Here is a 23,851-nt window from a genome sequence, read left to right on the forward strand (position 1 = left end):
TAGACCTATCATACGGATGGTATTTGGTTGACATGCATTAAGTCGACACATCAAAAATGTCAACATACAATAGGTCGACATGAAAATGAGTTTTTCAGATTTATTTTAAAAAAAGGACTTGTGCATAATTTGCCATCCCAGTGGATGTGGAGGAGGGAATCCACTGTTAGTGTGCTCAAACAATGGTGAGAGGAAGCGGTACACTTGAGCAGTTGATTTATATCTGTGTTACTTTCCCCAGTAAGTGCCATCAAACCACCTGATTTATAAATCACACCAATTATTATAGTCAGACATTCGTTTGAGAGTCCGCTGAATTCCTGCACACTACTAGTGCCCGGCCTCATTCTGCCAAGAACACAGATGTGAGGAAGTCGAGGGCGTGCCCCCCAGCCCAACTGCTGTACCCTGGCATGGAGTTTACAAGCAGACAAACATTTTCTAGAAACTGCTCTTTACGGTTTTGTTTTGAGTGGTGGGAACAGAGAATTTCGTGAGATCCTTGTATTGATAATACATACGCCGGATACTTGACACCTGGCAGGGGTGAAATACTAATGCAATGGTATTTCTCTCCTCTGTACACCGGATGCTCACAAACAACAGAAACTGTGATGAATTCCATTTATAGTAAAACGAAGAAATGGAAAATTTAAATCAAGGTTTACGCTGCTGCCCCTTAAAATCTGAGTGCTGAGTATTTTGGGGCACATTTATCAATGAGTGATATTTTTGTTATCATTACAGATGACAAAAAGGTGCTCCAGCCAAACAGTTTCTGTCGTTTGTTTGAAAAGTGCCAGTTAGGTGCCCCCACACAGTGTTCCGACTTGTCGGACCAGTTTTCCTTTGAATTTCCCCGGCAGTCCTTCATTGGACTTGGCACTTGATGGAGCCGCCGGGGGAGATCAAGGAAGATCTAAACAGCACCCCCAATGTACCGCTGATGGTCCAATTCCGATTTATTTTACAGCAAATAGGATCTCAAGATCCGATCCAACTCACACAGGATCCCACGTCAAGCAGCTACGATTTGGCCAGTACTTATCCGACATATTGGGCCGATCCATTAGAATAGGATAAAAACAGGCCAAATCAGACCTGTGTATGGGCACCTTTAGCAGTGGATTGGTTGGAGCACAATTATTTCTAATGATAACGAGAATATCACTTGTTTAGAAATTTAACGTTAAAAATATGGTTTTCCTATTGGAGTCTAACCATTTCCAATTTTTCCCAGCTGACAGAGCCGACAGGCCGTATCGGACCAGCGACAGGCCGTATGGGACCAGCGCTGGATAGCAATCTGAATCCTACATGCTCCATCATTATTGGATTTGCCCCATAGACTAAGGTTCATTTTTGACAGAAGCCAATTAACCTACCATTATATTTTTGGGGTTTGTCATCCCACGCAAGAATGGAGAGAACATATAAACTGCACATAAATGGCGCCATGGTTTGAAACAAACCCAAGAATAGGCGTGTAAATATAGGCTATTAACTACAATGGCATCAGCTACTGGCCAAGCACTGATCAGCTTAGATAAATGGGGCATTTTTGTAGTCCCCACTAAAAGTTATAAGGACTTTTTTGCGATGTTCCGATTAAATGTCCGCAATACTTTAAATTGTACCAGTCCTCTAGAAACTGCCATTTTCTGTGAACGAATGGAAATGTTTGCTTAATAAATATGCCCCAAATCTCATCTCTAAACGCCAGATGTACTAAGCCTTACAGTGATACACCACCAGCCCGCCAGCTCATAATTTTTCAAACACAGCTTGTAATGTGGCAGTTAGGAGCTCATTGGCTGGCATTTTATCTCTTCATCACTTTTCAAGGATTAGTACATCTGGTCCTAAATGAATATGCATTTTTGGTTACTCTGAATATAAAACTTATTTTCCACCAGTATGGTAAACTATTCTCAGTTACATTTACTGGTGACTGGACCCATGTGTATTAGACATCCCTTGGGGTGTAATGTTTTACAGGTAGATAAACCAGACAGACTACCGATAGACATCTAAAACACTCGTACTGCAGTGGAACCGGAAGCTCCCGCAGGTCTACCCAACATACACTGCCATTACACAGTCTGTATGCAACACTCCCCTGGAGGAGAGATACAGTCAGTGCTCTGAGCTTGTGATCTGAGAGGAGGTGCGGAGGGATATAGGTCTGTGTGATTTGTCCTGTCAGAGCCAGATGAGCGGAGTGATACATTCTGTGTGGCTTGTAGAGTATAAGGGGGTGTAGGGATATAGATCTGTGTGATTTGTCCTTTCAGAGCCAGAGGAGCGGAGTGATACATTCTGTGTGGCTTGTAGAGAATAAGGGGGTGTAGGAATATAGGTCTGTGTGATTTGTCCTGTCAGAGCCAGAGGCGCGGAGTGATACATTCTGTGTGTGTGGCCTGTAGAGAATAAGGGGGCGTACAAATAAAATGTGGCGATTTATGTCAGTGACAACAGAAGGCGGCATCTTAGCCAGGGCAACAGGATCCCCCAGCTCCTTAAATTGTTGTACCATTGAAACTCTACCCCCTGATAGCAGAGCAGCTATACATAATGCAGCTAATGCCTTGGTGATTGGCTGCATCAGGAGAAGACGGTGGACCTACACCTCCCAGCATGCCCTGAAACAGTTTAGCTCAGTGGTGTCAAACTCATGCCCCCCCCCAGCTGCTGTGCAACTACAGGTCCCAGCATGCCCTGCCACAGAGTTTATATAATGGATTGCCAAAACTGTGGCAGGGCATGCTGGGAGCTGTAGTTCCACAAAAGCTCGACAAGCTTTGACACCACTGGGAGCTGTTAGGGCTTGCTGGGATGTTTAGTTCCACAGCTAATGGAGTACAACAGATTGCCCATCCCTTGGCTACATCCATATAATCCTTTACGTTGGATACCCGCTATATATTATCGTTAACCTACAATATCAGCTCCTGGACAAGCTATAAAGTGCACACATCGTAATCAATATCGTTCAGTGATGGCCCCCAGCCCCCACTGAACATGTACTCCTCGATGATATAAGCCGATTTGATTGGGTGGCTCGTTAATGATACGTGGGAGTCGCCCAACGATAATATAGTGCCTACACACTATACAATATGAATGATAACATCAGTAACGATATTCATTAAAAAATATCTCACAGTGGGCAAGATGTACTAAGCCTTGAAAAGTGGTAAAATGGAGAGTGATAATCCACCAGCCAATTAGCTCCTACCTGTCATTTTTCAAACACAGCCTGTGACATGGCAGCTAGGAGCAGATTGGTTGGTAGTTTTATCACTCTTCATTTGACCACTTTTCAAGCTTAGTACATCTGGCCCAGTGTGTGCGCACCTTTCATTCCTAGAACATTGAAGGTTTCTCCAGAACCAGGCTTCCAGCACAGAACCACTGCAGCACTTGGTAAGGATTCAGTATTGAATCCCGGCGGTCGGGATCCCGGCGTTCAGAATCCCGACGCCGGAATCCCGACAGCCGAAATGACGAAATGCTCGGCACACTAATTTATTCTCCCTCCAGGGGTGTCGTGGACACCCACGGAGGGAGAATGTGTCGGCATTTCGGTGGTCGAGATTCCGGCGTCGGGATTCTGAACGCCGGGATTGTAACTGCATCCCCTTGGTAAATCCCGTAGCTTGGCTTCATTAATGCAGATACATGTACATAGATAGATACATATATCACAGGATTTATGGCGAATGTGGCCAGAGAAGCTTCAGGGGGTAATAAAACGGCAAACAATATATTTCCTATCGTCTAGAGTAAACGCTGTCATTTGGAATTATGACACAGACTGACACACTCAGTCATTGGTGCAATCGTAGGGGGGGGGGGGGGGGGCGACACCGAGCCCTTAGGACCTGTTTGTGAAGGACGGATTCTGACAAGTCTCCTCTGTTTATTACCGAGGAACGCGTCTGATATTCTGCTAGGAGAAGGGAGGCTCAGTACTACACAGGGTATCCGGACTATCATCTAGGTCGACATTCATTAGGTCAACAGTCAATAGATCAACACCACTGAATGGTGGACATACTCTACAAGTTTTTCACTTTTTTTGCAGACATGGGAAAAATCGACTGTCGACTATCCCATGGTCGACCTAAAGCTGGTGTCAACCTTTGGTTCCCAAACTTTTTTGAATCACAGTACCCTAGAGCATCAAAATGTTTTCAAGGCACCCCTAGGCCAAATGCTTCTTATTGAGAAATTTAGAAAAAAAACATATTAAATTAAGTACATTGTACAGGATATGCTTCTGTTTGTCCACATATATTATGTTTGGCAGCCACCAGCACTGGTTTTGCCTGTTACATTGACCATTAATAATATGAATTGATCCTGGTCCACCAACCCAAGGCACCCCTGTAAGTGTCCTGAGGCAGTGTGCCTAGGCACACAGTTTGAGAACCACTGCTTTAGACCCTGTTGACCATGAGTATGTCGACCATTCAGTGGTGTTGACCTAGCATACCCCTAACCACTTCACACCTCTGAATATTATAAAGAGGGTTTCTGGTTTTCAACACTTATTTTCATGAGGAATAATCCCAATAATTTGGGGGATTAGCAAGGGGGGGTCCGACAGACAACTAATGCTGGGCACACACTAGGCCCTCCCCCTGATCGACTAATCTATCCAATGATTGGTAAGTGCACACACACACACACATTGTTGGGCCCATTTGCTGTGGGCGGGAATTTACCTATGCCCGCCCATATTTCATGCCAGTATCAGATCTCCCGTGCACACAGCACAATGTGCCAATATATCTGCAGATGCATCGCCCACCAGCTATGCTCCCAGACATATCGGGGTACACACCCACAGATAAATTAGCCGTTCAACTGAGTGGCTTCTATATGGACCAGTATATACCCATCTTAAAGACCATCACCGCAAAGGGGGCTTAACTCAATCTTTTGGTGCCTATCCTCTTGCGCCCGTCCTTTACCCCACAAGTGACTTCCGCACTGTCCCCCAGATTGGATGCAAGAGGCTTCATACTGTTACTACTCAACGCTCAGGAACTACAGATCGCGGGTGGTCAGTCCTGGCTTCACGACATGTGCCAGAACCGAACACTCTGGGCCTGAGTTCAGTCCACACCTAGCAAGTTAATTCAGCAGTAATGCACCAAACACGGACAACTATTGATTCAGTGACCGAGTGGTTACAAGTTGGAGCCGCCTGACCACTTCCCTTCCGCTATCCAGTGGTCATCACTAGGTGTGCCCCGCGCAGTAGTACCGCCTTGTGGGCGCGTAGCCAGAGTTACACCATATGCTGAGCCGTTCCTCTGCCGAGCAGATGCCTAAATCAGTCATATATAGTATGGGTAGGGGAGGTATTCAGCAGGGCCTAGCTAACCGCTCCGAATCAGGCCCCAGGTACAAAAAAAATAAATAAAAATCATAGGTACGCAGAAAAATAAACCCTACAGCCACCATATTACAAGATAGTGTAAGAGATTAGAACCCAAATCGAAGCTAACAGGAAGGGCAGCAATTTTTTTATTTTTTTTGCTGAGAACAGAATGTTCCCGTCCTTTGTTCTTTTGGACACATTATACTTTTTAGGAACAGATCACACAGATTCTCCTCTAACAATCTCTCACTGCCACAGAGCGGACCTGCAGTCGGGCACAATGCTGACGCACAGGGCAGGTGGTGGGGTTTTAGGATACAGTTGTGTGTGTGTATATATACACACATATATATATATATATACACACATATATATATATATATATATACACACACATATATATATATATATACACACACACACACACACACACACACAAACACACACACACCAAGTCCTGACTATTAATGTAAACTTCAAGAAATGTTGATTCGGGGAGTTATCGGAGCGAACATGTTGTTTCTAAATGACGGCTATTTTATTGGCTTGGTCATAGGCAGGCTGGGCGTCATTTACCACTATACGGTGCCCTTTGAAGTACAATGGAGGCTTCGTAAATAGAATAAATCTACACCTAAATATTTCCTGTGCAAACTCACTGGTGTGTACTCAATGCAGCCGACAAGGGGGTTAAACGGCGGGGATCACCGAAAACAAGCAATCCTCGCTGTTAAACCCCCGTGCCGGCCGCTCGCCCTATTCAACGTGCCGGGGAAATCCTCGCTGTAAGAGGACAATGAGGATCCCCCCCCCCCCCAAACAGCGAGGCTCGCGGCTAACGCAGGGAGTTGCTGCATTTAGCAACGAGCCTCGCTGTTTTAGCGGCCGCACACCCCATTTCCCCCTCGCTCCAAAAACATAGCGAGGGGGGAAACGCCGTGTGCACGGGGTCAGCTGAATACTAACCCTGCGAGCTGTGATACACCCAATCTGATTGCAGCTTTAAAAACACATCAGAGATTGGCAGGTACCCCGCACCTCCAGTAACCTCCCGTCAGTCACCAAGGTTCACACTATACAAGATCCTTAACGAATGAGATCGTTAATGATTTTTCCCTTGCTGCCTACTCTCTTGAAAACAACAATATGCATAGTGACGATCGCACAAGATCATTCAGTGGCCACATCAGGAGCATGCGGTCACTGATGAGATAGGCAACATGTGACAGTATGTTTAGACAACAGGGGGGGGAGGGGGCCTGGGAACGTGCTTAGTTAATAATGTATTGCATACACATTAGAGCATAACATTCGTGGCAATATCATTATCGTTCAATAGCATTAGAAAATCTTGTATAGTCTTTACACATCTTAAGTGTCATATGATGACAGGGGAAGGGTAGCGTGATATGAAGGAAAGGAACAACAATAATTAGGTCGACCCCAAAAGTGGGAAAAGTCGACACAGAAATGGTCGACACTTGAAGTGTCGACATGATATTTTCAAATAGAAACTGGTGACAATTTTGCAGATTTGAGCGCATAAACCGCCAATCAGCATACCGCGTAACCTCACCGCATCGGGAGAAGTGGCTCGCTTCGCCCGGCACACTTTACCGTCCCCAATCGTAGTCCACGTGGATGGTAAAAGTATGAAAAAGTAACAAAACAAAATAAAATGGAAATATAAAAATTAGAAAAAATGCATGTTGACTTTTTCGTGCCGACATCACTACACCGTCCTTTGGTTGCGTCGACATATTGCCAATGTCGACCTAATGCATGTCAACCAATAGTGTTCGACTGATTGACTGTTGCACCAAAATCCAGAACATAGGGTAGCGAGGAGCAACTTAATGCTGCAGATGCGCTTGTACATCTTATGTCATGTGTCTGTGGTTGTCAAGGTGATTGTAAGTATCTGTTCAAAGAGCCTAATGCAGACCATATTAACAGAGATTTACTGTGCAAGGCAAACCACCAGCGGGGACCACAGGTCTCATAGAAAGTAAGGGACTCAGGGAATTTCCTGAATTGAAAAAGCCGCCTGAGCGCAGCAAAACGCGTTTCCGTGAGGAGTTACTTTTTGGACACTGCAGCCAAGGACCTGAGGGACACATAAGTGTCATTTGACCGACAACAAATCACCGGTCCCCGGTCACACTCCCCCCACGAGGATCTGATCCCCAAGAACAGGCACCTTCAGCCACTGCGGCGCACTGGCGCACTCCACTACATACACTGAAGACGGTGCGGTAGATGCCGACACATAACAGCTGGGTGCAAGCCCAATACAGTGGGAAGGTGAAACCAAGGGAGACAGTCCACTCGCATCTACGAGTGTCGGGTCTGCTGGAGTGACAACTGCCCAGCATTGAACTGCACAAAGCACCCTGCGGGAGATAGTGCCACAATTTACAGCACAGGCGCCATCAACTATCACTGGGCACCTAACAGAGAGTGATCAGCAAGTGGTCTACCTGCCCCGGCTTGGAATTTGCTCACTACTACAAATCTCTTTCTAACAATCCCCTGGAATGATTTGGACCTTTGATGGGACTACAAAAATTGGCACCCACACCATCCAATCAGGACTTGGTAAATATCTGCTGCAGATTTTTTGTTTTAATTTTATTTTAATTTTTACTTTTTAAATCTCTTTTTTGCAATTGCATTGAAGTAAACCTTTTAGAGTACAATTTTTTACTCTTTTTGCATGCATGCAAAGGTATTTGTCATGTGTTCTTTGTGACTTGTGTTATATGTATGTGTATTATTGATTAAAAATATTTTAGTGTACAGAAGGGGCCCACTGGCTCTCTCTTTTTTGTATGGCCTGGAAGGAGTTAAATCCCACTACGTACACCTAACACTGCACAGAGCAGAATAGCCATCTCACAATGTCACAAGCACAGCAAGGACAAACACTGCATCAGCCAGCAGCAGGATGTATGGCCAGATTGATCTGGTTCACAAGGAAAGCGCTGTCTCTGTGCAATGAGTCACCTCTGCTTGTCATCTGGTGACAGTCTAGGCTCCTATTTAGAGTGTCAGCTCTCTGTCCCCCTTTGTTGGCTGGGTGGCCATATTGTGCGATTAGCGCTCGTGTCACGCGCTGTAGGCCTCCGCCGCTCTCGCTCTGTAAATCATTAGCTAGCAGCACTTCTCCTGCGCCATTATCTCCCCGGGCTGGCTGTTACAAAGGTTGTTGAGAGAGAGGAAATAACCGACTTGTTTTAAGGAAGAAGACAAACAAATGGAAGCTTATAGAGCCGCTGTTGTATACACATCGCTGTACCTGGAGGCCAGAGGGAGTGTAAAAGATAAGGGATCCAAAAAAATTGCAACAAAGAGATTGTAATGATAAGATTTAGGTGTTTGGCTATTAAGCATCCAAATCTACATTACAATCCCCATAAACTAGTCCGATTTGGGTCAATTACACCTGATCCCGATGGATCGGGGCAAGAAATTGGCTCTGATGCGCGGTTCCATGCCAAGGCATGATGGGACTTGTAGTTTCGCAACAGCTGGCGGGCCGTAGTTTGGACATGCCTAACCTAGACACTGTACACCTAATAACTGCATACCCGGTGCCAACAAGGGGTAAAGAGGTCTTAAGTAGTGTTCATTCTGGCACCCTGCATCTTTCAAAACCCGTGCAGTTCCTCTTCCCTGTTTGCTGTGGAGAGTATAGCACAGTGTGGTCTGTATTTCAGCGCTGATATGCAGACCAGACCTGTGCTAGAACCACCACAGGCGGAGAACGACCCCCCAGGCAGGGACAATGCAGGTAAGATTAAGGACGAGCAGAGGGCGGACCAAGGTCACCCAGAACACATTACATAACAGCCTGTCCCTGGTGGCTGGGGACTGAACTGTACAAGGCACCTGGCTCAGCAGCAGTCAGTCCGAACAGCAGATTGTAAAACCTCAGTATACATTATTAGAAGAGAACGTTACATTTCAGCCCCATGTTCCCATGAGCTCTACCATATGGTGCTAGGCAATCCCATTATTATCCTAGCTGACTGTCTGACTTGCACACAGCATTCCTTCCCGCACTCTCCATCTTCTGTTACAGCTCATACATGACAGATCCACGGGCTGCCAACATCTCCTCCTATGCTGCGTCTACCAGATCATCACAATGACATCGTCCTACTGTTACTTTTATTACAATACAAACGGTCTCGTGAGAACGGCCAGAAGTATGCGAATGCCCCTAATAATTAGTGTTTGGCCTTTTCAGGCTCGCTGAGGGCGAACAGGTGCAGAGAGACCAGACATGCGATCTCCAGAGCCAAACACCAGTAGAAAAAGACATTGAACTGTGGAACTCAGGGACTGTCCGGTGGCACATAGGACGCCACCCTGACCATAACCCAGATCCAGTTTCTGCCATACCAGTGTTGTCCTCATTATATGCCGGTACTGGAATTCTGATGGTGGAGAAAGAATTATGGGTCTATTAGCTTTGGAGAGAGATAAAGTAGACGAAGATGTACGTAAATTCATGGGTGATAAGGAGAGATAACCGTCCAGCCAATCACCTGCTAACTGCCATGTTACAGGCTGTGTTTGAAAAAAGTCAGGAAGGAGCTGATTGGCTGGACGTTTATCTCTCTTTATCACCCTTGCATTTATCTCTTGTTAAGGCTTAATACATCTGCCCCAAAGTTCCAGACAGACAATCGGAATCTAACTGCTACAGGCCGCGGTTGAAAAATGACAGTTAGGGTCGGGTTGGTTGGAACTTTATCTCTCTATCTAAGGCTTACCAAGTACACTCCTTAGTCTACTCCCAGGCCGCACTGGCCATCCGCCTACACGCACACACAAACCACGCTCGCTCCGCGCATATTGTGACTTGTATGATGAATGTGAAGTGAGCGCGACAAGCAGAAGATCAGCTGCATTTGGCACCAATTACCATCAGGAGTCTACTGTGCGAAATGAAGGTCGGGGCCTGCAGATTAGAGATAATGTGAATGGGGTAGTAACTACCGCCGGGTGATTTTACATCCACAGTTTATAGGATTACCTAATAAAATCATTAATGTATGAGCAGAAATCCCTATAAATGTTCTCCGCCACCAGACAGCGCAGTACGGTTGTAATAATGAGTCTGTGACCGCAATCAAACCGAGCCGGTGAGCTCTCCAGCCCGGAACAGCCGGCTCGGGGGCAGAGGACGGAGGCCTGGGGATATGTAGACAATGTTGGGGTAATATTCGGGTTACAGTTGTACACAGTATTGTGGTTATCTTTATCTAAACGCTTCTGACAAAAAGATTGCGGACCAGTGACTCACAAATGTGTCCTCTCATCGACATACACTAGGTCGGCATTGCCAAAAAAGGTCAACACAAGCCACAAGCAAAAGGTCAACATGGCCTTTTTTTTAAGGGGGGGATATTTATGTTTTACCAATGACGTGGACTCCGATTGGGAACAGTAAAGTGTGTTGAGCGCAGCAGCACGAGGGACCTGACCTGAGGCGTGTCAAGTGTCGACATTGACATAAAAACGTGAAAAACTCATGTCGACCCTTTTCATGTGTCAACTTTTTTCTTTGATGTCGAGCTTTTGATGTCAACCTATTGACTGTCTTCCTAGACAGGGTCTATGAAGGAATCCACAGGTTGGAATGTAAACCTAGCGTAAGCAGTATGGCTAATGGGTTCCGTCATCGTATGACAGGTAGATATAGGGCCAGATGTAATACGCTAACTGGAAAAGTTAATAAAGGGAGAGTGATAAGAGCCAGCTGGTACTTTATCGCTCTCCACAAACTTTTCATAGCTTAGGTCAGGACAGGCCAACCTGTGGTGAAACTACAAATCCCAGCATGCCTTGCCACAGTTTTAACACTCCCTTATGGCAAAACTGTGGCAAGGCATGATGGGATTTGTAGTTTGGCAACATCTGGAGAGCCACAGGTTGACCAGGCCTGGCTTAGTTCATCTCGCCCACAATGTGTAAGCAGGAGTCACAACAGATTTAGGGGAAATGTACTAAGATGTGTATTCTACTTCACATGTGATGTTGCTAAGGGCAACCAGTCAGCAACTACTAATTTATTTAGCACCCTCTAGAACAGGACAGGCCAACCTGTGGCTCTCCAGATGTTGTGAAACTACAAATCACAGCATGCCTTGCCACAGTTTTAACACTCCCTTATAGCAAAACTGTGGCAAGGCATGATGGGATTTGTAGTTTGACAACATCTGGAGAGCCACAGGTTGGCCAGGCCTGCTCTAGAAAATAGTAGACAGGATCTGATTGGTTGCCCAGATTTCCCCCCTACTGTTCTATAAAGGGATCCATGACTTCTCGTACAGTAAGGGACAGAGGCGGAAGCCCATTTCACAGCCCGATCTCGCGGATGTGAGTACTGCGACCGATTCACGGAACATCTATGGGTGATTGGGAGTAGTACACATCTCCGTTCTGTCTGCCCGTGTGGGTGAATGAGAATAGCCGGGGAGTGAATGGGAAGTTCTCACATAGGTTACGTTTAGCGATGGCATGAAGACAGAACTGTGCCAAGGAGAGGGCGAGTCTGGGTATAGAGAGATGGGTGGCGCGGTCGCAGGGAATGCCCGCATTTAGCAGACGCACAGTAACTATAAACCTGCCCATGGGGTGTTAGACGTCCCCGTGTGTTATTACTCAGACGCTCTGCACCTATGACCGCCACAATCACAGAAGAAAGATTAAGTGAAAGTAGGGATTTACTGACCCCATCGGACAAGGCCACCCCAGGACAATCTCTCCATAGGTGCTTTTGCTAAAACAATTTAGAAATAAGATTAGCCGACTTCAGCTGCGGCTGATACAGTTTCTGCCAGCTGGTAATAATATTCTGTCGTACATTTCTAAGCCATGATCTGTTCTCTTTGTAGGTCAACAAGACTTATATAATAGTGTGATCCAAGCACGGACACCGGGCCAGATGTATCAAGCGTCACGACGTAATTAAGTGGAGAGTGATAAACAGCCAGCCAATCAGCTCTTAACTCATTTTTTTCAAAGCCAGCCTGTAACATGACAGTTAGGAGCTGATTGGCTGGTTGTTTATCACTCTGCACTCACTTTTTGAAGCTTGATACATCGGTCCCCATAGCAAGCAGGTACAGTATCTTTTTTGCTCTGATCAGCCTATACTGCACTAGTCTACAGGTAGTGCGGAACTCAGGAGCTGGACAGGAAACTCAGGTAAGAGGACTTCAATAAAACTGGCTCCCAACATTAGGCTCCAACCCTGGTCATTGTAATCATCTAGTGACTATAGAGGATGTCTGAAAGGGTTGCAGGACATTTACTTGACCCCACCAACCACTCTGACTAGCCAATAGTCGGGACTGTGGTGCCTTTAGACCAACACGCAATGCAAATTGTGGCCAATTTGTTATACAATAACCGTAACATCAAGCATGGGCATTCATGGGCTTATGTAAGTGCAATACACCAGTAGGACGAGATGTACTAAGTCTTGAAAAGTTATAAAATGGAGATTGATAAATCACCAATCAGCTCCTACATGTAATTTTTCAAACATAGCCTGCAAGGCAGTTAGGCGCTAATTGGCTGGTGGTTTATTACACTTTTCAAGCTTGGTACATCTGGTCCTAAGTCTTGGTGCCTCTTCTCTATCTATCCCACATCTCCCGGAACCCATATAAGCTTATTTGGGTTTTAGCTGATCACCACTGGAGAGCCAAGATGCGTATTGCCACCACTTCCACCAGGACTAAGCATCGACCACTAGGCCACTGGAGATGGGTTGTCCACATATTATCATACCAATGTTTCAGCAATTTCAACATGATCTCTGATGACTTGGTCAACATTGACTTAGTATACCACAGCTTATGATGTTCCTAAACCACTCACATAACATAAGCTATTTTCATACCTTTCCGCTACACCGTTCACACAAATAAACGTACATGTGTTCTTTCCATACTCAAACCCCCCTGATCACAGGTCTACATTACTGCCAACATGACGATCCCCCCGATTATACCATCCACTAAGCACTTTCTATATGTAGCACTTAACGTCACATATCAAATTCCTATTCATGTATCAAACTCCTACAGATTGCACGCTTGGGCAAGTCTTCCCAACTGTATAGCATGGTAGCATGGTTGGATTCTAAATTAAAAAATATTTCATCTGAATCCTTCACAGCAATTTCTTTTTCTGGGTCTGATCTTGGAAACAACATCACAAGCAGTATTTCCACCTAAGGACAAGTTCCTTTCTCTCCAGGACCTGACCAGGTAGGTCTACACCAAAGTTGGTACACCTCTGCAATCGCCGCCTGGGCAAAATGGTGGCCATGTCCGAGACCCTTCTATTCGGCCGTCTTCATAAGCAAACATTACCACTCAATCTTTTGACCCAGGGGTCAGGTTCACTTGTCCACATGCGCAGATTGGTAATCTTGTCCCCGTGCACCATTCTCTCACTGCAATGGTGGCTCCACACCTCCAATCTTCTGGAAGGGTGTAGTTTTTGGGTTTGGGATTGGACAATAGTGACAGCAGATTGGCATCATAGCCTCAGGGGTTGAGGGGTGGTTGTCCTCGATAGTCGCTTCCAGAGTCGCTGATTTCTTCAAGAGTCGAGATTCACAAAAAATATCCTGGAACTCAGGGCTATCCACCTGGCCTAACTCCAAGTGGACTTTCTCCTCAGGGGGCAAGCAGTTTGCATTCAGTCCAATAAAGCTACAGCAGTGGCATATGTCAATCGCCAGGGTAGAACCCACAGCCGCAGGGCCATGCAGGTAGTGTGCCCGATTCTTCTGTGGTCATGCCCAGGCCTTCTCTGCATTGTTTATTGCCAGAGTGGACAACTGGGAGGCAGACTCTCTCAGTCGCCAAGACCTCCATCTGGGAGAAATCGGCCCCTTCACCCCGAGGTGTTTTCCCAGATTATCCAGGAACAGTCATAAGCTCCCGATGGTCTCGGGATCCGGAAGCGGCGACAGAGCCTTTATTAGCAGATCATCCAAGTAGCGGACAATATTGATTCCCTGCGCATAAAGCGTAGCTACCATGACTACCATTATTTTGGTCAAGACCCAAGTGGCCAATGAGAGGCCAAACGGCAGGGCCCAAAACTGGAAATGCTCATCTTTGAGTGCGAACCGAAGAGACTGTTGGTGTGGTTCGTAAATTGGGAACGTGTAAATAGGCATCTTTGATGTCCAAAGGTGTGAGAATCTCCGGTGGTTCCAAACCGGCAATGACGGAGCATAGAGACTCCATTTTGAATTTGTGGCAGGTGACCTACCGGTTCGGTTTTTTTTTTAATTTAAAGATTGGGCACACTCTGCCGTCTAGTTTGGGTACTACAAAAAGAGGAGAGTAGAACCCTTTGGTATGAAGTGCGATAGGCACCGGCACAATCACTTGGGCGGACAACAGTTGTCTTCTTGCCTGAAGGAGTGTGGCCCGGCCTTCCTCCAAGTGGGGAAGGCCCATAGTGAAAAACTGATGAGGTGGAGGATATGCAAAGTCTAGCCTGTAACCTTTACAGATAATGGCTTGAACCCATTTGTCCCTGCAGGACGCCGCCTATGCTTCCCGGAAGTCCAGTAGGCAAGCTCCTACTCTGGGATCCCTCAGGTAGGGAGGGAGGCTGTCATGCCACTGTCTTATCTGTAGGTTTGGTGTCTTGACAGCAGGAACTGGCGGTTGAGGAAGCAGTGGAGCCAGCAAAACCTCTGCCTCGACCTCTAGAAGGGGCATAGGAGCCTCTAGGATTTCCCTCTGAATTTTGAAGATCCTCGAAAGGAGCGAAAGGACAGTCCTTGGAAGCATTTTCTAAGTGGGGGAGTTGCGGAGGGAAGAAAGGTAGACTTGCCACCTGTAGCTTGTGCAATGAGCTTGTCAAGTTCAGCACCAAATAATATCTCACCCGTAAAGGGTAGAGCCTCCACAGCTTTTTTAATATCAGCCTTGTCTTGCCAGGACTTAAGCCACCAGGAGCGTCTCGCCATAACAGATAAGGCCCACAAAGCCACAAAGTCCCTCACGGCCTCCACCAAGTAAATTGCAGACTCACAAATATGTTCCGCCAACATGAATAAATCCTTGTGAGGCCTGTGTTCTTCCAGAACCGTGGACAGATCCTCCGCCCATTTCTCCATGGCCCTGCTGACCCAGAAGGAAGGACGCCAACTGTAGAATACATATTTTTCAGCCCTGTTTCTAAGCGCCGATCCCGGAATGGGGAGGGCAGCTTTCTTTGAAAGTTTGGTAATGGTGGGTTTTCCCTTTTCACCCTTTATTCTGGCAAAAAGGGGTAAGAAACCTTAAAACGCTTAGATTGGAACTTTTTGTCCAGTGTTTTTCAAATGTCCAGTACAGGATGTTCTAATTTAGCCGACTCACAGAAAGTAATGACTGGTTTTGTGGAATGGCCAAAGATAGAGACTAGCGCAGGGGGTTCTGGGTCAGCCACATTGTCACCCGGATCGCCCGAATTTGGGCTTCCATGCCCTGCAACGCCTCCAGAATTTCCTCCTCTACTGGCTGGACGGGGTCATCCTGAAATTCCCCTTCCTCGGGGAGGTCAGCCTCCCCAGCTGGATCCTCATCTGAGGAATCAGCCTCAAGGACTAAAGGGATACCCCTCTTCTTAGGAGGAGGGGGCCCATGACATCCTGCGGGGGGCAGGAGATGGGGGGAGTCGTGCTACAGGGGCTTTGACGCTCTCTAAGCTGGAGACAAGCAGTGGCGAGTGAATGGTCGATTGTCATTTCATGTCATTCCAACCAGCCAGATTGGATAGATGGTCTGACAAATAATTGCCTAGTGTGTACCCAGCTTTAGCATTTCCCAATAACACAGGCGTGACTATTTCACCCTAGAGAGATCCTGTTGCATTATCTGCCCTTGTAGAGCCGAGGACACCCTGAAATGTGTCGTATGTAACATATGACCCTACAGTGGCCAAACAAGTCAGATGGCCAAAGCTGCAGAATTACAGAGTTAACGTCCCCATCCCCCTGCTCCAAAAATCACTACAGCTTATAAAGTAAGCCACAAAGCCTCATCTGCGTACTTCAAAGTGGTCAGCTGTAACCAGATGTAACTGGTCGAGTCCTTGTTGCTCAGGAGAACTAATCCAGCTTGGTTTAGACCTAGAACACAGAAGTGTATGAAGGGGTCCACAGGCCAGAACAATGACACCACAAGAGAACGGAGCGGAGCAGAGTTAGCCGCCCTGAGCATTAGCCAGGAGGCACCTGGATCAGAACCGATACATGTGCTCATTATCATCATCATCATCATCATCCTCCAAGTATGGTCTCTGCTCCACATAAACACACACCGATGAATTGTTTGCGGCCTAGCGAACAGGTCATTGCTGTCCACCGACTGGCCGAATGTCCGCCCCCCGACACGCGAATCCCTTCGCTAGCGTACAAGGAGATTTGTTCCCGAACACATCCCCTCGCAAGAGGCCGAATGGGAGACAAATCAACCGATGGTCACAAACCATCCAATAACGTCTCTCCCCTTCGGTAATAATTCAGTCTAAACTGACTTTTGTTCCATCCGCAGATCGCAGAACCCGACACATGTGCAAACCCCCCACCATCGGACACGGGGCCAAATTTGGACCCTGATGTGCTCCCAATGTCTAGGAGGAGACATCTCAGCATTGGACGTGGCAAAGTAGGAACCAACATCAGGACCAAGTGGGGGCTGCAAGGCCATGAAGTATGCGGGGTGACGGGCATGTTTTTGGTACATGTACTGGGAGGGGTAACACGCCCCCACATTTCTAGGAACACAGCTCTTCCTGAGTGTGGATCATTAGGTCTACAGGCCACAGGCCACAGGCCAACATGTAAAACGTCGACAAGAGCAATAGGTCGACAAGGTTGACGTGAGTTTTTCACATCGGTTGACATGGACACCATTTAGGTGTGCCGCTGCTTCGGGCACACAATTATATTTCCCCCTTCACGTCCACTGGACCGGTAAGAAAAAAAATGGCGAAAAAAACTCAAGTCGACCTATTGCTTGCGTCAACATATAGACTGTCGACCAATACTGGCAGCAAGCAGTGAAAGAGGGGAAATACGGGCAAGAACCAAAGTCCCGTCTGCGCATGCAGAACAGACCCTGCGCAGCTGCAGTTCCCTGATAATCGGAAATCTGTGTGCGGAACGCAATAACTGCGACTATATCTGAATTTGGCCCACAATACAGTAATACATCCGACAAGGAGACGAAGCCATGTCACCATAACACATAAACAGCAACTAAAACGCTATAAAGCAACAAAACCGGGGAAAAAAACTCTCTACGAGACTCCCACTTTAGGAGAATTCAAGTTCTCCTTGTAATAAAATAAATATAAGTCAGTTTAGCCGACTGTCGCCGAAGACTAATACCGGCCTACAATTAGTCTTTCTGGCACTGAAAGAGTTATTCGAAACAATCCGTGCTTTAAATTGATAACGTGTTAATAACAATAAGTGTTCTTCTTGGCAGGAACCAGACTGCAGCAACTTGAAAAAACATCAGCAAAAATTATTTATTTCCCCTCCTCGCCTGGAAAGAAAATGGAGTTTCTTGGCATGAAACGTACTCTGAAGACTTCTGGATTCAATTACATCTATTGGGATGAAGAGGGGGGGGGGGGGGGGGGATGTGGCAAATCCATCAGAGGCCACGCACCTAGTAATCCGGTGTATATATGTGGCCACTGTTTCCCATAGCAAAAATGTGTCTGTGGAAATGTCGTGGTACACTGTGCAAAGTGTGGCAGATGCCAGCCAGACGCCAATAATATCAATGACAAGTTTACCCAGTGCCCGTGTAGTTTAGGCAGACTACTTGAGAACTTCAACGAACGGTGCATTTGTCCCCTGGCGTTTGGGAGCAGCCAAAAACCACATATCAAAGACAAAAATAATAATCAAGTGATTTTTAGTTGCTTCGGCCACAAATTGCAGAACTGCGCTCATTCAGAACTTGGCGATCCTTCCAAACATTCCCAGCGCACTCTGCCCAAAATCAGCGCTTCTCTAGGCCAAATCTTTAACGTGAGATAAAGGGGTATGGGTCGACACAATGATGGTCGACATACATTGTGTCGACCACTGAAGGTCGACACCTAAACTGGGTGGAGATGGCAAGGGTCCACAGGGTTGGAAGGTCAATACAGGCATTAGGTCGACAGGCAAAAGGTCAACACAAGTTTTTCACGTTTTGTTGTGCCGAATGTCGACATAGACGCTGTGGACCTTCAGTGGTCGACCTTCGTTGAGTCCATCAATGACCGTATCCGAGATAAAGGCCAACAAATCCAAGATATCTGCACCAAATATCCATGCGCCATAACACAATGGGGGTTATTCTGGTTGAGTGGCTTGGATGCGAATTCGTATCCTTGCCAGTCAACCAGATCCCGCCTTGCGAATGGTGGTACGCCGGTTCATAAACATTTTACATAAACATCCAATCGCAGCCTCCGGGGGAACACCCCCATATCATTCGATGGTCCTCTCCCATTGAATGATGTGGAAGGCAAAAGCACATCTACGGTTGCTCAGAGCAACCGCAGATGTGCGTGTGCACTCTAAAGGAAGTGGGCCGGCAGCTGACATCCGGTGATGCCCCCCCGCACCATCGGCCCATTAGCATGGGAACGCCAATGTAACGCTTAATGGTCTGCCACACATGCAAGGATGGGCGAGTGCACCCAGCGCAGTTTGTTCACCATGATGGGCACACGCACTCTGCGTCTTCACATGCGCAGAAATTACCTTGCGCAGGCGCAAAACGTCAGATCCCTTGCAAACGAATGAACGGACCTCGATAAGGTCCAATACTACCAAAAACCAATACCCAGGCGCCCCTCCATCCGCCGCGCCAGCGCTCACAGACACAACCACGTTGCTACAAAACAGAAAATGCAATGCTCAGATCCCCAGCAGTCTGGCTCACGCTAAACAGACAGATCTGGGGATCTGATGCTTTATTGTTACAGCTGTCAAACGTAATGAAACACATTCATTGTGGACACAAAATCCATAATCATTTCATGTCTGCCCCAGCTCTGAGCGCTCCTCCCAATGATTCATCCATCGGACGGCCGTGTTCCCATCACTAGCGGTAACAGGGCTCCATGTCTGACCATCTAGTGGACTTTAAAGTTTATGTACTGTATACCCATGAACACAGTGACCCCCAATATTTAGGGGCTACATATGTCTACATGTCTAGGCATAGCATTTCCTTTCCCCCCAGTTATGTCCCAAACTTGGCTCCTCTGTATGTTTATATCCATAGCAGCGAGAGGGGTGTCACAGATACATGTGCTGAGAACATCTTTTAAGTTCATTCAGTTGTCACTTTGCAAACAACGATGGTTGGTCCCTAGGGCACCCACCAGGCTACGTCCCTGTGCATTCCTCCTGACTATTGTCACAGACGCTGGCCAGGTCAAAGACCAAACTGAGATCAATTTCCATTTAACCATCACAAGACCCAGCAACAAACAGCTCAGAGATAACACCTAAAACCAGAGGTTGTACCACTCCATGGCTACTGATGCCTGCAGCAGAGGATGAGTATGAGTGTGTGTGTGTGTGTGTGTGTGTGTGTGTGTGTGTGTGTGTGTGTGTGTGTGTGTGTGTGTGTGTGTGTGTGTGTGTGTGTGTGTGTGTGTGTGTGTGTGTGTGTGTGTGTGTAATTGTGCACCTAGGAGTCCCTGGGGCTGGTCAGATCACACAGAAGCCCAACACAAACCCAGCAGGGGCACAGCCCCTGGGAGCTGAGAGATCTTAGTGTTGTCCTGTTAGTTGTTTTTCCAGACTGGCCTTAACACCAGAGCATGATCCCTGCACACGTTGGGGTTTTACATCCACAGGATGCTCTGCCACCACCAGGGTAAGAAGCAGAGGGTGGGAGGGGGATCATCCGGAGAGCTGCCCCCTTTCCTGGCAGGGCCTGAGCTTCTCCACAGGATACCAATAATAAACTCTCTCTGCCTTGTGAGCGCTTCACATCAACAGTAAGATTATCAGTACACTTTACTGCCAGCGGAAACCAATAGGAAATCCTTGTCACAGCTGCTGTCTGTAATTCATATAGATAGATTTCGGTGGATGTAAACGCAAAACCTTGTTAAACAAAGCCACGTAACAGCGGCTGACACATGTAAGCAGGTCTGGGTTCTGCTACCAGCCCATGACACGACCCAGACCCTGTCCAAAACCAGACTGGACGGGGATACAGCTGGTTCCCTGCACAAAGTAATAGGGGAAGACTGCGCTGGTCAATGGGAGGTCACAGTGCAACGGCCTTTGTTTGTTTATTTATTGAAGAAACTATTTTCAAAACAAAGAATGGATACAATGTATCAGTGCCCCAGAGCATGACGTCAGCAGCCAGCGAGGCTATATATACCCCTTCCAACCTGCCCTGACTCCATGCTGGGACTCCTGGGAGCCAAGCAGAGCCAATCATCAGGCAGCCAGCGATATACATGACGGGGTATGTGATGGCTAGAGACGCAGACATGCAGTGTGTAATGATACAGTGGCACAGCTAGCTCATAAACACAGGGACAGGTCCTGCTAACATGATCAGAATGAATCATTTCATTTACTGCCAGCTCTGCATAGTCCTACAGGTTATGGAGAACAGGGGACACACATTATACACACTGTACATATGGCCTCTTCCCTGTGACAGGTCTCAGCCACAGGAGCGCTCTATGGCTGCAGGGACTGGCCCCCAGACCAGGGAAACCCCAGATGACCTTGGACAGTCCCCACACACACACACAACTTGCACAATTAAATCAGAGGCCAGCAATAGTCTATATACCCACAGCAGCAACCAGAGAGCTGGGCTGGCACATTCCAGGCTTGGGGGGGTGACCCGCTCTCCCGCCAGAGTAGCAGTGGCCGGCGGCAGCTGCTGCAGAACCTCATGGAAAGCTGCAGCTGTCACCGTGATTGACAGCTGCAGTTCCGGACAGGTTCTCCAGCAGGACCCCAGCTACACACACACACAGACAAGTGGCGCTCACTGCCAGGGGCCCCCGGTCTGTGCCAAGTAGTGAACCCCAATACATTGCTATGCCCCCCCAAAATCCCTAGTGCACGTACCCGTCCTCCAGGCGGGGAGATCGCTCAGATCCCGGGCTCTGCGGCAGTGCCATGGTCATGTGTCACATAGGAACCGACGGGGAAAAATGGCGGCTCCACGAGTCCAGGAAAAATCCACGTCCAGGGAGAGCACAGAGGATCCGGGCCGGAGTAGGGTGGTGGGGATGGGGGGTAGGGGTGGCTCCCGGGTGTACTGCTGCGGCTCCCGGGTGGAATGCTGCTGGGTACAAGGCTGCAGCTGGAGAGAACGCTGCGGCTCGCGCATAGAACGTTGGGGATCCCGGGCTGGTTACAATGTTGCAGCTCCCGGGTTGGGTAGAACGTTGCTGCTCCCCCGGGCTGGGTTCAGCCTCGCAGCTCCCCCGGGCTCGGTACAATGTTGCAGCAGCTCCCCCGGAGCTGGATACGGTGTTGCGGCTGCGGCTCCCCCGGAGCTGGATACGGTGTTGCGGCTGCGGCTCCCCCGGGCTGGATACGGTGTTGCGGCTGCGGCTCCCCCGGGTATGGATACGGTGTTGCGGCTGCGGCTCCCCCGCCTCTCGCTGTCTCCGATCCCTGATCCAGATACTGTAATGTATCACAAAATGTCCGCTCCGCCCGTCTAATGAGATCCGGCCATCCCCCTCCCGCCTGTGTCCCTCTCCCGTGTGTGTGAGCCTCTCCCCCGCCTGCTCCGTGTGTCTCTCACCCCCCCTCCTCCTCCTCTCTCCCTCTCCCCAGTCCTGCAGTAGCGAGCAGCAGATGCTAATGAGGCGGCAGGGCCGGGTTACTGCACTCAGCACTGCCACTACCTGACACTACACGGCTGCCTGCCTGCGTGGGAGGGGGCTCAGACCCACTCGTGTACTCGGGAACAAGCCGCTCACAGGGCTCAGCACTGCCAGATGTGATGATGTCTGGGGGGGAGCCCAGATTGGGGCCCTGGGGGTCTCACATGTAGTGTAAACAGAGAGCAGGCACATGGGGGACGTGTTGTAGCTGTGGCAGAGACCCCACGGGCAGTAGGGGCAATTGGTCATCTGAGGTGACTGGAAGCAGCCTAATACTGGCCATGCATTTACTGGGATACGGTCATATTGTCGACCCCACTTAGGTCGACAGTCATTAGGTCGACACTGTTGGGTCGACAGGGTTCTAGGTCCACATGGGTCAAGGTCGACATGGGTTTAGGTCGATGTCTGTGTTAGGTCGACAGATCGTTAGGTCGACATGGGTTTTTTCACATTTTTTTGAGCCGACATGTGCCGACAGGCAGTATTTCATCCCTACCATCCACTAGGGCGTGGTGTGAGAATAATATAGTGTGCCGAGCGAGCGAAGGGGCTGCGGTTGACTTCCAACTGTGTCCATGTCAACTATGTCGACATTCGGGTCAAAAACCAGTGAAAAAACCTAACGCATATGTCGACCTAAACCCATGTCGACCTTGTGCCATGTCGATAAAACGATCCACACCTGCATTTACTATACTGCTGGCTGTGTGTGTGTGTGTGTGGTAGGGACGGCTATCGGTAGATTATCCATCGGTGATTACCATCGATGACACCATTGATTGACAACCTATGGTGTAAGGGAACCATTGAACCACGCAGACGTGCTCATGGCAGGTGGCGTCAGCGCCCGCCCCCAATATGGCGGATAGCTGGCATCAGAAAAGTAAGTATAGACTTTTCAGAGCGACGGCTGGCGATATCATTCGATGGTGAGTGATGGGGCAGCAATGAGCGCTGATGCGCACTCCCACATCATCGCTGGCCCGGGCCACTTACCTGCTGCTGTTACGGCTTTCCATAGCATCCTGCTACGGAAAGTCGTCCACCCCATGAAAAATCGCTAAAATGCTCAGTGCGTACTGACCGATATTCAGCCAACGATTGTCCCCATCATCGGTCAGCATACACACTATGCAAAATCACCCACTGTGTATGGACCTGACATATATAAAAGGCTAAAGGTTCATACACACTGGGCAAAGTCGCCAAGTGTGTATGATATTCAGCCCAGCGATTGACCGATGATGGGGACAATCGCTGGCCTGAATATCGCTCGCTGCATACACACTGAGCGGGTTTCACCCGTTTTAGTGATTTTCCCGTGGGTGCATGACTCCATAGCAGGACCCTATGGAAAGCCGTCCACTCCTCCACTCATGTGCGGGTAATACCAGCAGATGAGCGGCCGGACCAGCGATGATGCGTGAGCGCATCACCGCTCATCGCTGCCTGTATGCACTTTCCAGTTGAAAGCAGCTCAAACCAGTAAACAGCTGCTATCAGCTCAAAGTCACCCAGTGTGTATGAGCT

General features: G+C 48.1%; 1 protein-coding gene across 1 annotated transcript in view; it reads right to left on the reverse strand.

Annotated features, from left to right (window-relative positions):
* The window catches only part of SETBP1 (SET binding protein 1), a 131,445-nt gene extending 109,236 nt beyond the window's left edge, over positions 1-22,209 (reverse strand). The window contains exon 1 of the mRNA XM_083155360.1: positions 21,549-22,209. The gene's annotated coding sequence lies outside the window, so the exon portion shown is untranslated. The remainder of the gene's footprint in view (positions 1-21,548) is intronic.
* Positions 22,210-23,851: the final 1,642 nt, after the last annotated feature.

The sequence above is a fragment of the Crinia signifera genome, chromosome 1 (assembly GCF_055691185.1).
Source record: "Crinia signifera chromosome 1, ASM5569118v1, whole genome shotgun sequence".
Lineage (NCBI taxonomy): Eukaryota > Metazoa > Chordata > Amphibia > Anura > Myobatrachidae > Crinia > Crinia signifera.